We start from the raw sequence: 15,246 nt of genomic DNA, 5'->3' as shown, positions 1-15,246 counted from the left end.
GCAAATGTATATGATATCTAAATGCCCCAGTAAAATGTGTGTAATCTTTATATGTTATATTTTTCCAAGTCTATCAGTTTTGTTTCTGAACATGATAAATGTATGAGCTTTTAAAACATGGGTCATTAAAAATCCAAATACTATTATAATAGAAGGCATACTTAAAAGATGCAATTTGAAATAAAAACAGTTCTGTATATTCTAATCCTGAGATGAAGCAGCTAAGTAGATCAGGAATATCTGCATAAAACAAAAAATCCTGATTATCTGTAATAGGAGAATCCAAATAGTTGTCCCTAGTGTAGTCACTCCAAAATTGCATTGAAAACACCTGTAATGATATTAGAAATGTAAAATAACCTTCCCAAAACTCATCAAACAAATGACAAATTCAAAAGAAAGATCTTGAATAAAGTTCATATTCACAATATGCTAATTAAGATAAACGTCTGGTCACTGTCACATAAAACAGATCATTTACATATGTCCGCATATTTACTCATATTTACCTGGTAAACTGAACTTCTATGTTTCTTGTATAGGAGCCAGAATTTGTTTTCTTAATGCCTCTCCCATATCTAAGTCCCGTTATCCCTCTTATAATAAGTTCTCTTGCTTTTAGAAATAGTGTTGCCCTCAAACCTACTCAAATAAAAAACCCAAAATAAGTTTTGGATGCTTTGGCAGAGGAGCAAATATAGTATGTTGCATGATTTTGATTATTTAAAAATTAAAACAAAAGAAAAACAACAGCAGAAAAACCACAGCAAGATGTGAAAGTGAAATCATTTTCCATTTCTGGAGAATAGAAAATGAAGAAAACCATTTAAAAACTGGAAACTGAACTGAAGTTTGTAATAAGCAACTTATTGCTTTGCAGTGTGAGATCAAGATAACAATGGCAGAGTAATTTAAAGAATTAAATGCTAACCATAGCAAGTTAGAGCCTAGGGCCCTGGGAATAAGCAATGTAGAACCAGGGTAAAAAAAACAAACAAACAAACAAACAAAAACAAAAAAACCAAAAAAAAACTCTTCTGTGAAGATTCAGAAGAGAAAGGTCCCAGAAAACTATCTTCTGGAAGAGGTCATGTAAGTTTTATAAATAGAGGTAGTAAGAAAATAGAAGGACAATACAAAAAATTCAAACTAATAGTTTAATTAGAGGGTATCTCTAACAACAGTAAAATGCAAATATTTTTAAAGGAGGATCTATCAGATAGGAAAACAAGTGAGCCATTACTGAAGAAAATAATTTATTGAATAGAAAATAATAAAAAGAATATTTAAAAAGAGTACTTCTTGAAGGAAGAGATAGGTTAGAGAAGAAATAACATAGAAGAAAATTAAATATGACAGCTCCAACTTGAAAAACTTAAATTTTAAGATTAAAAGCTTTGATGATCAAATATACTAACTTAAAAAAAACACTTGTATTTTTACGGAATTTATGACCTCATACAATAAAGAGAAAAATATATACTCCACACAGACAGAAGAGCTTATGTATTGAAGAAAAAATGAACATAGGAATCAGTTCTTCATCCACAATACTAAAAACTAGATGACAATGAAATTTATAGACCTCAGAAAAATAGACTATACATTCTGAAAACTTTTCGAGCTACAGAACACCTAAAAATGCTGAATAAAATACAGCAATCTTTCCCTTCTCAAGTGGAGAGTTATGCCATCTTCTCTAGGGCAGACTATCTAGAAAAATTATTTTGAATTATTCTGTATGGGAAATTGTTTTCTCCTCATTTATTAAATTACTCAATCATTTATCTACATTAGTGTGGACACCTGAATGTCTTTTATATTTTGGGTTATAACCCAATAAAATGTGATTTTTTTGGTATTCAAATTGTTCCAGCTTTGACCATGGGCAATTTTCTCAGTTGCTTCCTGTGATATGCCCTCATTATACCCTGTTTTTTAGCATTTTATTTTTTGACACTTCAAGAAGCTCCAGGATCATCTAATATATTTCCTATCCTACTGTTATAATCAGTCATTTCTCCATGAAGTTCTGGTTCTATTTATTTAAAAAAATAATACTAGAAACCTAGGTGAGCTTACTGCTACTCAGATGCTATTCTTTTTAGGCCTTCTAAGCCAATAGCATAAAGGAATGCATGTATATTAAATATTGTAAGTACTTATAGCTATAAATATTTTTTAAGTTTTTAAAATATTTTATTTACTTATTTTCAGAGAGAGAGGAAGAGAGGGAGAAAGAGAGAAACATCAATGTGTGGTTGTCTCTCACACTCCCCCTACTGGAGACCTGGCCCACAACCCAGGCATGTGTCTTGGACTGGGAATCAAACTGGAGACTCTTTGGTTCACAGGCTAGCATCAATCCACTGAGTCACACGAGCCAGGGCCCTGAAAACATTTTTATTTTTAATCTCCTGTATCTATATTAAGCTAAACATGTATTCATAATGATATATTTAATTCTAATTCAGTTTTGTATGAATTATTTAGCTTGTACTCCTTGTTCATCTGTAAATTCCCACCTACAACAATGATAAACCTGACTTCCATCATCAGCCATTCATTTGTTTTATTCCATTGTTCATACACATCACTATCAGAATTATTAAATTATACCATCTGGATAAAAGAAACTTTATTAACTGGAGTATAGTGTTTATATGTATCAATAGTTTCTTGTGCCTTAAGTCTTCAAAGAATTTCAATCATTTCCAGAGTTACATAGGTTGACACTTTTTCTCTATGCTCTTCAGTGGGATTGTTTCATATTTGTAAAACAGGAAGTCTCTTGAAGCCATCTACATTTATTCCTAGAATCTCCCAATCTCCTAATTGATATTATTAACATTTTATATATTAACATTCACTCTGTATGTATGGTAAATGTCTATGGGTTTTGACCAGTGCATATGGTCGTGGTAGCCACTATTAGAGCAGCAAACAGGTAGTTTCACTGCAAACCTCAAGGGGCCACACTGGGAAATCAGAACAAGGTGCAGGCATTGTGCAAGCAGTGGGACTTCAGACATGTGCCTTTACTAGTGTTCATGGGTAGAGTGTTTCTAAGCTCCTAAACTAAGGCTAGTTAGTGGTCTACCAAAACCAGAAAAAGAGGGGTTTTAGTAACCTCTGCTGGGGTCTTAGCTAAGGAATGCACAAGGAGAAGGAGATGAGAAGCAGGAGAGACTGTTTATCACCAGGGGCACTGAGGTGATTATACCAGGATCTTACCCTGACTTGTGACTCCCCTCTCTACAGGACATGCACACAGGGAGTGGCCTGTGTCAGTTCAGCCCTTAGCCACACAAAATGAATGTTCAGGCAGGAATATTACATAGTAGTTTATCTAAACTCTCAACATGGGTAGTGTGTGTGTTTGTGTGTGTGTGTGAGAGAGAGAGAAGCATGGGCCAATATTCAATAACCATGATACAAATGTGTGTTGTCTGGAAGATTTTATCACCCACAGTGTAATAGTCTAAACCTCATTGTTGCTGATAATTATTACTGAAACATTCTTAATTTCTCAATTATTTCAATTTTAGATAATTTCTAATCTTTCTTATATGACTCTTATCTTAATTCTTTAATATTCTCATAGATGATTCCCCCACTACTCTGGCCTCCCATTTCCTTTAATTCTCCTTCAGTGGCCTTCTCTATCACCCAGTCTCCACCACACATTCCATGGCCACACCCTCCAGTATTTCTTTTCCAGTAACTGTAAACCTTCCATAAATTTCATTGGGAAATTGAAAGTATATCTTTCCATTTCAATAAAAGTCTGTGCATTGCCTCTTTTAATATTATACCAGTAAAAATTCTTTTAAAAAACAAATGATATTCGATTTCATTTAATTCATCAGAATTCATCAGAATTTCAAATAAATATTGTTCTTCTATCTGACAAAAAATGGTCTCTATAAGAAAACACACTGGATAAACTTTGCAATATCTTATAGCATACAATAATGAACAAAGTTCAAGTGTGTATGTGTTGTTCCTTTCTTAATGTTTTCAACTAAGATGATAATGATGCAAGTACATTCCATCAACTTATTTTTAAAATGAACAACACTTAAATGTCCTGAGGCAAATGAGAATCTAATTTATTTATAACAACAATCAGAAATTCTGAATTATTTCAGTCCCTATGACGTTTTTTGAATCAATCTTCACTGCAATAGATTTAAAATCTAATCTAGTCCTATAGCTCCATTTTTAAACAAGACATCTCTACTTGGATATCATTAAAATAAAACTTGACATGTCAAAATATGAGCACCTCATTTTATCTCACTGTCTCAAAGCTTTTCTATTCTCATTACCATGGAATATAAGTCCCCCAGCTAAGGATTCAAGATCTTTTATTGATAATTTAAAAGATGTTTTTAAAAGTGTGTAATGCAAGAAAGAAGGAAAAACTGTATGCAAGCCAGGAGCCGGGGCCACTGTACTCCTTAACAAGGAAAAGTTACAGGAGCCTTGTGTCCAGAGCTTTGTGAGCACCGGGGAAGAAGGCTCCTTGTTACTCAGGATAGGCAGAATTCATGGCAGCCAAGAGGTGAGTGGAAGACTCTGGCATTCAAGTAGGGGAGTGTTTGCCACTCTGCAGAGAATATGACTATTCAGGAATATGTTAAAGAAACTTTTAAAAAGCTAATTGAAAGACAGGCTGATAAACAATCAAAAAGGGTTGCAGTGAAGACTATGATGATAAAAAGAAGTACAGAAGACAGTTTGTATTAAAAAACAAAAGGATTGCAGAAAGGGTTGCAGTGTTTCTACACAATAAAATGTCCAAAAAATATTTCTTTTCATAAAAAAGGTTAATTTCTTTAACACCACTTTCTTGCATCAGCAACCATTCATAAGATTACACATCTGATCTTCCCATTCTCTTTCTTCATACCATCCTAACCATTCCAACCCTCATGACCTCTGTATCTCAGCAGACAGACTCCTGTAGCCTGGATGTGGGAGGTTCTCCTAGGAAGCTCTCCTCTAGTTTGACCAAGGGGAGTTCAGAAGATGGGGGGGAGAGAGTGAGCACTGTACATTTTCCCCCTTTCTCTCTCTACCTGGGGTGATGCTTCTGGCATCATGTCCAGCTTCTCTGAGGTTCCAGCACCCACTTAAAAATTGTCACCATGGTTCTAGCTCCCACCAGGTGATCTTTATCTCTGGGTTCTGGTAACATTCTTCCTTTGAGCCTCCAGCCTAAAGTGGTTAAGACTTCTGGTTTTGTCCACTCTTTAATTATCTGATTGGCTTCTTAGGTCTTCTGCATTTAGGAATCTCTTTGTTTATAAATCTTGGCATATTGTGATGCTGTTTTGTATAGGTGCCTCCAAATATGTTGTTTGATTGAAGCAACCTTTTGATGGATATTGCCAAACTATTATCCAGATGTTTTGAATTCAAAAATAATTTTAAGAGTATACTTGAATTTCTATACAATTTTACCAATGCTAAAACTAGCATTAAAAAGAACAGCATTGTAATTTAATTTTACAATACTATTTCATGGTTTTCTTTATTTCTATTTTTATTATTGTGGTTATTGAAGGGAACATCTGATATGTTTTTACTAGGTAATTTGGAGTTTTAAATAAATCATGACACATATATTGACCCTTAATTAAAGGGGACTATATGTATCATAATCATATCACGGACGTTATCTCTCATTTTATTATATCTCCTAAGTCTACCCTTGTGATTTTAATATACTTCTATTTAGTGATGGCAAATGTGTTTCAAACTTCTGATTGGCTTTACTTTGAATTAATAAATAGATATGTGGAGAGTAACACCTCATAAAATATAAGTTTAACTAAAGGTAAAAAAGCAATAATTTGACAGAGTACTATGATGGACAGATGAAGGTAAATAGCAGTTTGAATTGTATTTCTTATTACAGCAGTAAAATGAATATTTTAAACTCTTTAGAAAAGACTGAGAAACAAACTAAATTAGCCACAGTTCTCTTCTAAATAGGAGAAACCCATTGCTAACACTGTTGGCATTTTAGTGAGGTAATTTTAACGCATTATATAAAATTACGTTCAGATAAAATTTTATATGTCTACATATATATTCTTAAAATGCATTACAACATATAATTATAATACACGTGTTATATGCATAACATTATATATGAAAGTTTTTTGATCAGTGGGAAGATAATTTATTAACTTATTTTTATATACTCTATTATTTACCTTTGCATCAAATCTGAGTAGGAGAGAGCTGAGCTACTACTCAGAACAATATTTTATCAAAAATAAACAAACAGATAAATAATAACATCCTTTGTTGTGGGACATAATTAGCTTATACTAAAGTGCTAATTTATAAACATTATTAATTATAATTTCTTTTATTGTAGTGATTTTGTTTCTTTTCCTAGCTGCTGCACAAATTAGATAGAGGCAGCTCAGGGCTTTCTTTATGTGGCTTCCTGAGGAAATACCTACCTCACTTATGAGTGTGTAAGAGTATTTGTGCTTTTTCTGAACATTGGATCTGTTTGCTTGTGAACACTTAACTCTCTCACTGGGCAAACTTTCTCTTTTATGTTGTATATGAGGAATCTTAATCAACTTTCTGACCCATTGATAATTTTGTAGGCTATGAATAAAACACTGAAAACTTTTCCTGGTTTTATTTCATTTCTCCATCTTTGTTAGTGTGATTTACCTTTGGTGTTTTTGTGGGTTATGTATCTGCAGAACCCACTTGTTTAAAGAGGATGCCTTTATATTGCTTAATCACATATTTTGTAACTATACAATAAATTAAATGCAAACTGAACAATAGTTTAACAAATTTCATCATAAATAATGTGCACATCAGATATTAAATTTCTGGGATATTTATTTAAGTTAATTATAGATGTTTCTCTTACTTTGTACCTTTAAAAATGTAACTCAAATATCAAATATGCATATAGTTTCTCTAATTCTGGGATCCCATCTGTTTTGTATTCAGAAAATGCTTCAGAAGAAAGGCCAGAAAATTAAAGTATCAAAACATGCAGACACAGAACTTATTTAAGCATGAATTGAAATAAAAATATTTAACTAAATACAAATTACTGTTAAAATAGCTTACTAAAATATAGCTGAAGTCAAAATTTTGCATCTGTTGACAAATTCTTTCACCTGTAAATTTAAACTGGCTGCATAACAACTAAATCTTAAGATACACAATTATCCCTTGTAAAAGTAATATTAAAATCATACAAAAGTGTTCACCTATAAATTGTAGTCTGTGGTATTCTACATATGGTGAGTTGAGAAAAAATTGATGCTATAAAATCACAATGTTTGTATAGGGGTACACAAATATTTTCTAGAAAGGCCAGATAATAAATGTTTTGATTTGCTGGCTATATTTTCTCTTTAAAAACCACTCAGATTTGCTATTATAGTATGAAATAGGCTGTAGAGAGTAAATAAGCAAATGGGCACAAACGGGCATAAATGGGCATACTTCTGTTCTAATAAAACTTTATTAAAAATAATAAAACGTTGACTCATATTTGCCTCGAGGGTCATAGTTTTGTTGATCTGTGAAATTAAAAGTCTATACTAATCCTTAATAAATTTTTCTTTTGATGTACTGAAAGAATATGGCTAAAGAAAATAGCATTAAAATGAAAAAAAAGCAACAGTACAGGAAAACATATTTGCCAATGACACCTCAGGCAAAATTTTGATCTCCAAAATATATAAAGAACTCACAGGACAACACCCTAAGAGGATAAGGAACTCAATTAAAAAATGGGCAAAGGACTTGAACAGTCACTTCTCCAAGGAGGACATACGGAAGGCCCAGAGACACATGAAAAGATGCTCAGCATCACTAGCCATCAGAGAGATGCAAATTAAAACCACAATGAGATACCACTTCACACTGGTCAGAATGGCCATCATAAACAAAGCAACAAACAAGTGTTGGAGAGGTTGTGGAGAAAAGGGAACCCTAGTGCACTGTTGGTGGGAGTGAGGGCTGGTGCAGCCACTGTGGAAAACAATATGGAATTTCCTCAGAAAACTAAAAATGAAGCTGCCTTTTGACCCAGCAGTTCCACTGCTGGGATTATAACCTAAGAGCCCTGAAACACCAATCCAAAAGAACTTATGCACCTCAATGTTCATAGCAGCACAATTTACAATAGCCAAGTGCTAGAAGCAACCTAGGTACCCATCAGTAAATAAATGGATCAAAAGACTATGGTACATTTATACAGTGGAATTCTATGCAGCAGAAGGAAAGAAAGAGCTCCTACCCTTTTGCGAAAGCATGGATGAACCTGGAGAATATTATGCTAAATGAAATAAGCCAGATAGTGAGAGACAAATCCCATATGATCTTACCTTTAACTGGAATCTAATCAACAAAACAAACAAGCAAGCAAGATATAACCAAAGCAATTGAAATTAAGAACAAACTGACAGTAACCAGAGGGGAGAGGAAAGAGAGTAATTGGTGGGGGGAGGTGTGAAAGGTTTACAGGAACAACTATAATGGACACATGGAAAAAAAGAAGCAGGGGTGGAAATAAGGGAAGGAGGTGGGGATGGCTGGGGCAGTGGGGAAGGGTGGGAGGAAAAGTCAGAAAACTACTTGAACAACAATAAAATTCAAAAGTATTTAATAAAAAGAGAGTTAGGAAATACTGAGTTGGGCAAAAATTTCAGTTAGTTTTTTCCATAGGATGACTGTAGTACTGCTTAGTTGTCTTTAACTTCATTCAAAACAATTTTGTTACATCATATTGTGACAGCTGTCATACCAGGGTGCATTGAAAAAAATAACAAAACTGGTGAATTTTTGTGCAGCCATTTTAATATTTAAGATGGAAGAAAATGTGCAATATTTTTGGCATATCATGCTTCATTATTTCAAGAAAGGTAAAAGTGCAACTGAAACACACAAGAAAAGATTTGTGCAGTGTACAAAGAAAGTAGTGTGACTAATAGAACATATCAAAAGTGTTTTTGTGAAGTTTCTTGGTACTATTGACATTTTGGCCAAATAATTTTTTTGCTGTGGGACTGTCTTATGCATTGGAAAATGTTTAGCAGCACCCCTGGCTCTCTACCCTCTAGAAGCTACATACTCAAAATAACCAAATCAATAAAATTATTGGTGAAAATGAAAAATGTGTCTTTTATTTTATGGAAAAAACTAGAAGGGCATTTTGGCCAACCCAATACAGAAAGCATAAAAATCAAAACAAAATTAAGATCACATCCCTGAGAAGTAACTTATGTAAATATCTTGATGTTTTTATTTTAGGTACTTTTTAAACATATACAAACATAAACATATACAAACATAGTCATGCGACAAATATATATTTGTTGACAAAATCTGTACATATTTTCAACCTGTTTTTTTTTTCATTTGAAATTATGTCACTATTTGGGAAAGACACAGAATCATATTTGTGGTTTAAAATTGCACACCCTGTGGTGCCTTCAACCACAGTCTCCAAATTCTGTGATAGGTCCTTATAAGGTCCTGTACTTCCATTATATTTTAATTATGATCATCATAACTGTGGCCAACTTGCTTACCAGAAAGTGTATGCTAACACACAACAATTTATGAGTATGGATTTTTAATAAGGGAACAGAGAAACGACCAAGCGAGATATATTAAGGGACATCATAAACAGCTATGAAATAATCTATCTCTGTAATTGTAGATTCTCAGAGGTATGGGACTTTAAATTTACAATATTCAGCTATTACAAAAAGGATAAATATGTGTTCTCAAGGACTTAGCTACCAGAAATATTTTAAATGATAGTGATATGCCTTTTGCCTTAGCACTGTCTATAGAAGTTATAAAGTTGCTATATATTAGTAATGAGGTTTTTAAAGTTGTATTTGTCATTCATGCTTCTAGATAGAACAATTTAGGGTGGTGGCAATTATGCTCTTTAAGTGTATAAACATTGCCAAATTGACCTGGAAAAATGGTGATTATTAAGCGGTGATGAAAGAAAAAGTATGAAACGTTAATGTAGATTCTGTTTTCATGGATTTCCATGGACGTAATATTCAAACTGATAATTTTTAGGATACATAAACTAATTACAGTATGGTCAACAATAATAAAATTTGAAAGTAAATGCAAAGATGTGGTTATGTCAGAGAGATATCTTCAGGTACCAGGAATAAAAATGTTTGAGTAAGTTCCATAAATTTGCTTGGAACTTCCTACTAGAAGGTAAGATTGTATTGCATTTCTTTGTCATTATTTGGGAAATGCCTTATGGTGTTCACCCAAAGAAAGAGTTATATCCCTTATCTGTGTTGTTCCAACTGTTAAGACAAAGAAAAAACATTCTGAGGGACAAAAAAAAACCACAACAACACAAACCCTTTCAATCTAAAGATTTAGGGTTGTTTAAATCAAGGATATCTTGAAGTAGGGAGCCACTGCAGTAGCCACATGGTCATGGAGAATAGAAGAAAATATGCTCATAAAGATATGTTCTAATGCAACATACAGCTTATGTATCACATCTTATACCATTGGATCCTATGTAATCTTTACCAATGTTACCCCAACTAAATTTAATAAAAAATGTTGTTCTTGCCACTTAAATTTTGGAATGGCCATAGCTTAGTGGCAACATCTCTTGATTCTGACTGTATCTAGAGAACACGATATATCTTTCAACTCCCAGTTAGGAATTTTGATCTGTATCTAAGGAAATCAATCTCATATTGATAATTTAAGCTTAAGAGTTTTCTTGGCTGAGTTATAAACTTTTTAATAGCCTTTCTAAAAAGGTTCATTATAGCATATTACTCTAAATCATTTCAATTTTATTCAGTTCAAAATGTTAATTGCTCTTGCTGTAGGCAGGTAAACTTTGTAAAGGCTGTAGATATATGTAAGTGCAGAAACTGCTCTCAGAGAATTTACAGGTATGTGGTGAGAAGACAGATAAATCCACAGCTCTAATAGAAAGTAGCATGTGAGCATTCACTTAAGATAAATGGAAAGACCTAGGAATTTGGAAAGAGATCACATTTGGAAAATTATATCAGAAACACAGATGACTGGGAAAGGCACGATGGTAATGTGGTGAGTTATGTTGAGCAAATTCATCGTGATAGGGAAATGTAGACTTTATGTGTAGCATAGGAGTGATTCGGTTTGACTGGATCCAACTGATTCCTATAACGGGAAAAGTATTATTAGGAGAAAATAATGTGGGAAGGTAGTAAATAAAAAAGTATTAAAGAGCTGGGTAATACTTTGTTCTACTGATTTTGGACCTAGTATCTGCTTTCATACTAATTTCTTCATCACTTTTGCCCCAGGTCAAATTATTTCTTTTGTTTTCTTGTGAAACAGAGGTATGGAAAAACAAAATCCTTGAGAGTGGGATGAAGGAATGAGATAATAAAGAATATTGAAAGAAATACAAAATACTTTTGATATTTTATCAAAAATATCACATTGCTATAAGATAGGCAGCATATTTCATGAGTATTTTTTGTGCTTTAAAGAACACAAAGCACTATTACAGATGTTATCATGTTCAGTTCTCAACTACACTCTAAAGTAGGAACAGGACACACAGTTATTTTACAGACAAGGAAACCAAGCATCAGAACACGAGGAGTTGAGGGGTGGGGGCAGGGGGACGGAGCAATACGTCATCTAAATAACTTTTCTAGAGCAGGATGGTCTAGAAAATGTTATATGGTCTAGAAACCATATAACATTAACATTTTAAATGACATTTAAATGTTAAATGCTCTAGAAACATTGTTATATTATTATATAACAATGTATTTATTGACACTATGAAATGAGTTGTAATTGTTCTGGGTTAGTATGGCTATTGAAATTTAGGGACATAAAAAATCAAGAAGAACATTCATTTGTTACACAGAAAAGTCTTATTTAAGTTTTGAATTAGGAAATGTAGTTCAGCTGAGGGACATCATATTGAGTTAAGCAGAGGAGGTTAATGTAAAGTTTATTCTGACCAGAAACAGAAAATAGAAACTAATAAAAATCGAATCAATGCAAACATTTGTAATGAAGGAAAAGCACACTGTGACCACACTCTTAATTTCCCTTGTGTAGCAAGTGAGGGATCTGCCATGCAGGGTCATCCAAAGCATGTGGCAGGTGCAAAGCAATTTAGCAGATTGACAGTGATAGAAACCAACTAAACATTTAATGATAGAATACATTTGTACTATCTGCCACCCCAATGTTCTCTCCTGTGGAAGAATAATGTTATAGTGGACACTTGTCTTATCCCTGCATTTGGAGAAAGACTTCTTGATGGAAGAAGAATGTTGTACAGTTATCTAGAGAGGCTTTTGGGGAATAAAAAAAAGTAAGAATCCTTTAGGTAGTCTTCACAGAGGCTCAAGGTTACCTTACAACATTTACCTACATTGGTGATACTGCCTGCATCCATGTCTAACTCTTATTGCTGGGGTTCCAGTCAAATTTCTGTTTAACTTATAATTTTTACATTTCTTTTATAAAAATTTCCTTCATAGGCTTCCATAATATGTTCACTTTATGTTAGCCATTACCGAATATATCAATAGACCATTCCAGTGATCATTCCAATCTAACTTTTTTTTTCCCTATCATTAAACTGTTACTGCCCTTGTTGGGTGGCTCAGCTGGTTGGAGTGATGTCCCAGATAGCAAAAGGTTGCACGTTCGATCCCCATTCAGGGTGCATATGGGAGGTAACTGATCAATATTTCTTTCTCTTTCTCTCTCTCTTCCTCTATCTCAAAAATCAATAAACATAGCCCTTGGGTGAGGATTTAAAAAATAGATGCTACTCATTGCTGTCTATCTTTCTTGAATATTTCTATCCCCCAACATCAAGGACACTACTTTCATCATCAATTGCAGAGAATAATCTTTATAGTGCTGTAAAGAGGTCTTTAGCTCACACCCACAATGAGTCTCTCAGGAAGTTGCTGAAGATATTTTTTGTATCTTTTTGGGTTACAATGTGTAACTCAAAAATATTTGAAACTTGTGTATGTGGGCATCAAGGGAAGCAAAGCAAAGTCAAAATCCCACTACAGAGAAGGTGTTGTTTTGATTTTGTTCACTGTCTGAGCTCCTGATACCCATTTACTTCCATGCCACTGGCCCCTCCTATCTGTTACACTGGCAGCAAATGATTCTGACCAGCATTCTCAGGGGCTGCAGTGATATAAAATCTTGCCCACAATGATATTTGTAGAGATAGACCAGACTCTACCTCTGTCTTATTTTGTAATTTTATTACCCCAAGAGAAAGAAGTTGGAAAACCAAAAATGACAAATGACTACTTTATGTTTATTTAACTTTCCTATAAAACTATTTAGTAATTAACTTCTCCCTTTCACCAAAACTCATCAAAATTTGTCTTTACCAAAGAGTAGCTTCATGGCATAAATAGTGATGGGTTAGTAAAAACTGATGGTAGAAAAGAAAGATATTTATGGGTTGTATTCAAACTTATTAAGAACAGGAACTTTTGTGTCAGTAGGATCTTGATTAAAAGCCAACTTTTGGTTGTGTGGTAGTAAACAATGGTTTAATCATTCATAGCCTTAGTTTTCTTACCTAATCTAATAAAGGTAGCATATCTGCTACAATGGGTTTAATTGGGACACTGTTTTGTTGAATTTTCAGTAGTCCACGGTTTCTTCCAAAATCCATCTGTTTTTTTTTTTCAGAGTAATGAAAAGAGTTCACATGATGTGGACCATGGCCCCTACACCCTTTGCATCTTTAAGAATGTCACTATTTACTATAATTTTTCTCATAAGCACTATTGATTCTAATTTACTATCTTTATTGGGGATAGGAAGGACATCAGCATGTCAAAGGACTCTATTTGACCTTCCTCACTATGGTGGCTTTTACAGGTCAAAAAGGCAATGTGGCTTTGTGTCAGTTAAGAAGTATGTCAGTTCCAGGTACAAAATTCAAGACTGAGGAGATGACTTCTTTTGGGTCTGTGGACCCAGTGGACCCAATGTTAATCACACCTTGGCCAGAATTTCATTTGTTACCAGTCTCATATATTCACTTTATTAAGAAACTAGAATGACACTTGAGCTTCTCAAATATCAATGTAAACATATGTCTATATTTAACATTTCTCAAAATGTCTCAGTATTTCCCTTTCCCTAATATGTGGTTACCTGAGTAACACTATTTGAGGAAGGACTCAGGGAATCACTACTATATACTCATATGATAGTACTGCAGGGGAATCCCATCCTGACTTCTCATAAGGCCCTGGCCTCTACTTTAGTCAATGGTTTTGGGGTTTGAGATTTAGCTTAAGGCAGGAATTTAACTTTAGTTTTCATTGCTATGGTTACTAGTCTCCTCAACACTCCTCAGCCTCCTCAACACTCAGTATTACTTTTTTTTGTTTAATTGTATAGATTGAGGAACACTCTTGTTGGTTACCTATCAAGGAAAATTGGATGGTGAAAGGAAGAAATTGGACTGTGATGTGGGAACACAGGCCTCAGCTAGTACCTTAGGAGCTTTGGAAGTGGAATGGCCCTACTGGATTGGCCTAATGTGGGATGACAAGCCACACATTTCTGTTTCCACATTAACTAGTCATGGTACACAGTATACTTCTGGGGGAGAGCAGAACGCTTTGTGGAGGTGGCTTTTTTCAACCAACAAACTCTAGATGATGATGTGTGTGTGGATAGTGTGTGGGACAGGAGTAGTGAGATTCAGCTGTCACCTGTTAACATTTTCAGAATCTAGAGGCAAATTTTTCAGTTCCTCAACAAGTAGAAGGGTCTGGATTTTCTTGTAAAAGACTTAAGTTCAGCCCATAAAAAATGACTGGTAAATAAACCTACATTAAAATTAGGCTTTAGATGTTAAATAAAGTTAAAAAAATCACTGAGAGAGGTTAACAATGCATAAACATGCAAAGCATAAAGAATGTCCAGAATATTTTTTAAATGCTTAGAAAGAAGCAAAAGACTTCAATGTGTGGTTCACAAGAAGATGCATGAAGTGACAGTTAATATATTAAAAGGAATTAACTTCCACTAGCATGTAGAGAAGTACTAATAATAAATGAATAGATAGGTATTGTTTGTACTCACCGGACTGACAAATATTTAAAAGTTGGGCAGTGAATGTCATGCACTGGTGCTTATGTCCACACTGTGACTGCAGGGCTTGAAAATTGC

Source organism: Phyllostomus hastatus, unplaced genomic scaffold (assembly GCF_019186645.2).
Source record: "Phyllostomus hastatus isolate PE091 unplaced genomic scaffold, TTU_PhHast_1.1 phas_scaffold_78, whole genome shotgun sequence".
Taxonomy (NCBI): domain Eukaryota; kingdom Metazoa; phylum Chordata; class Mammalia; order Chiroptera; family Phyllostomidae; genus Phyllostomus; species Phyllostomus hastatus.
The sequence above is the reverse complement of the archived record's forward strand: the minus strand, read 5'-3'. Positions refer to the sequence as shown.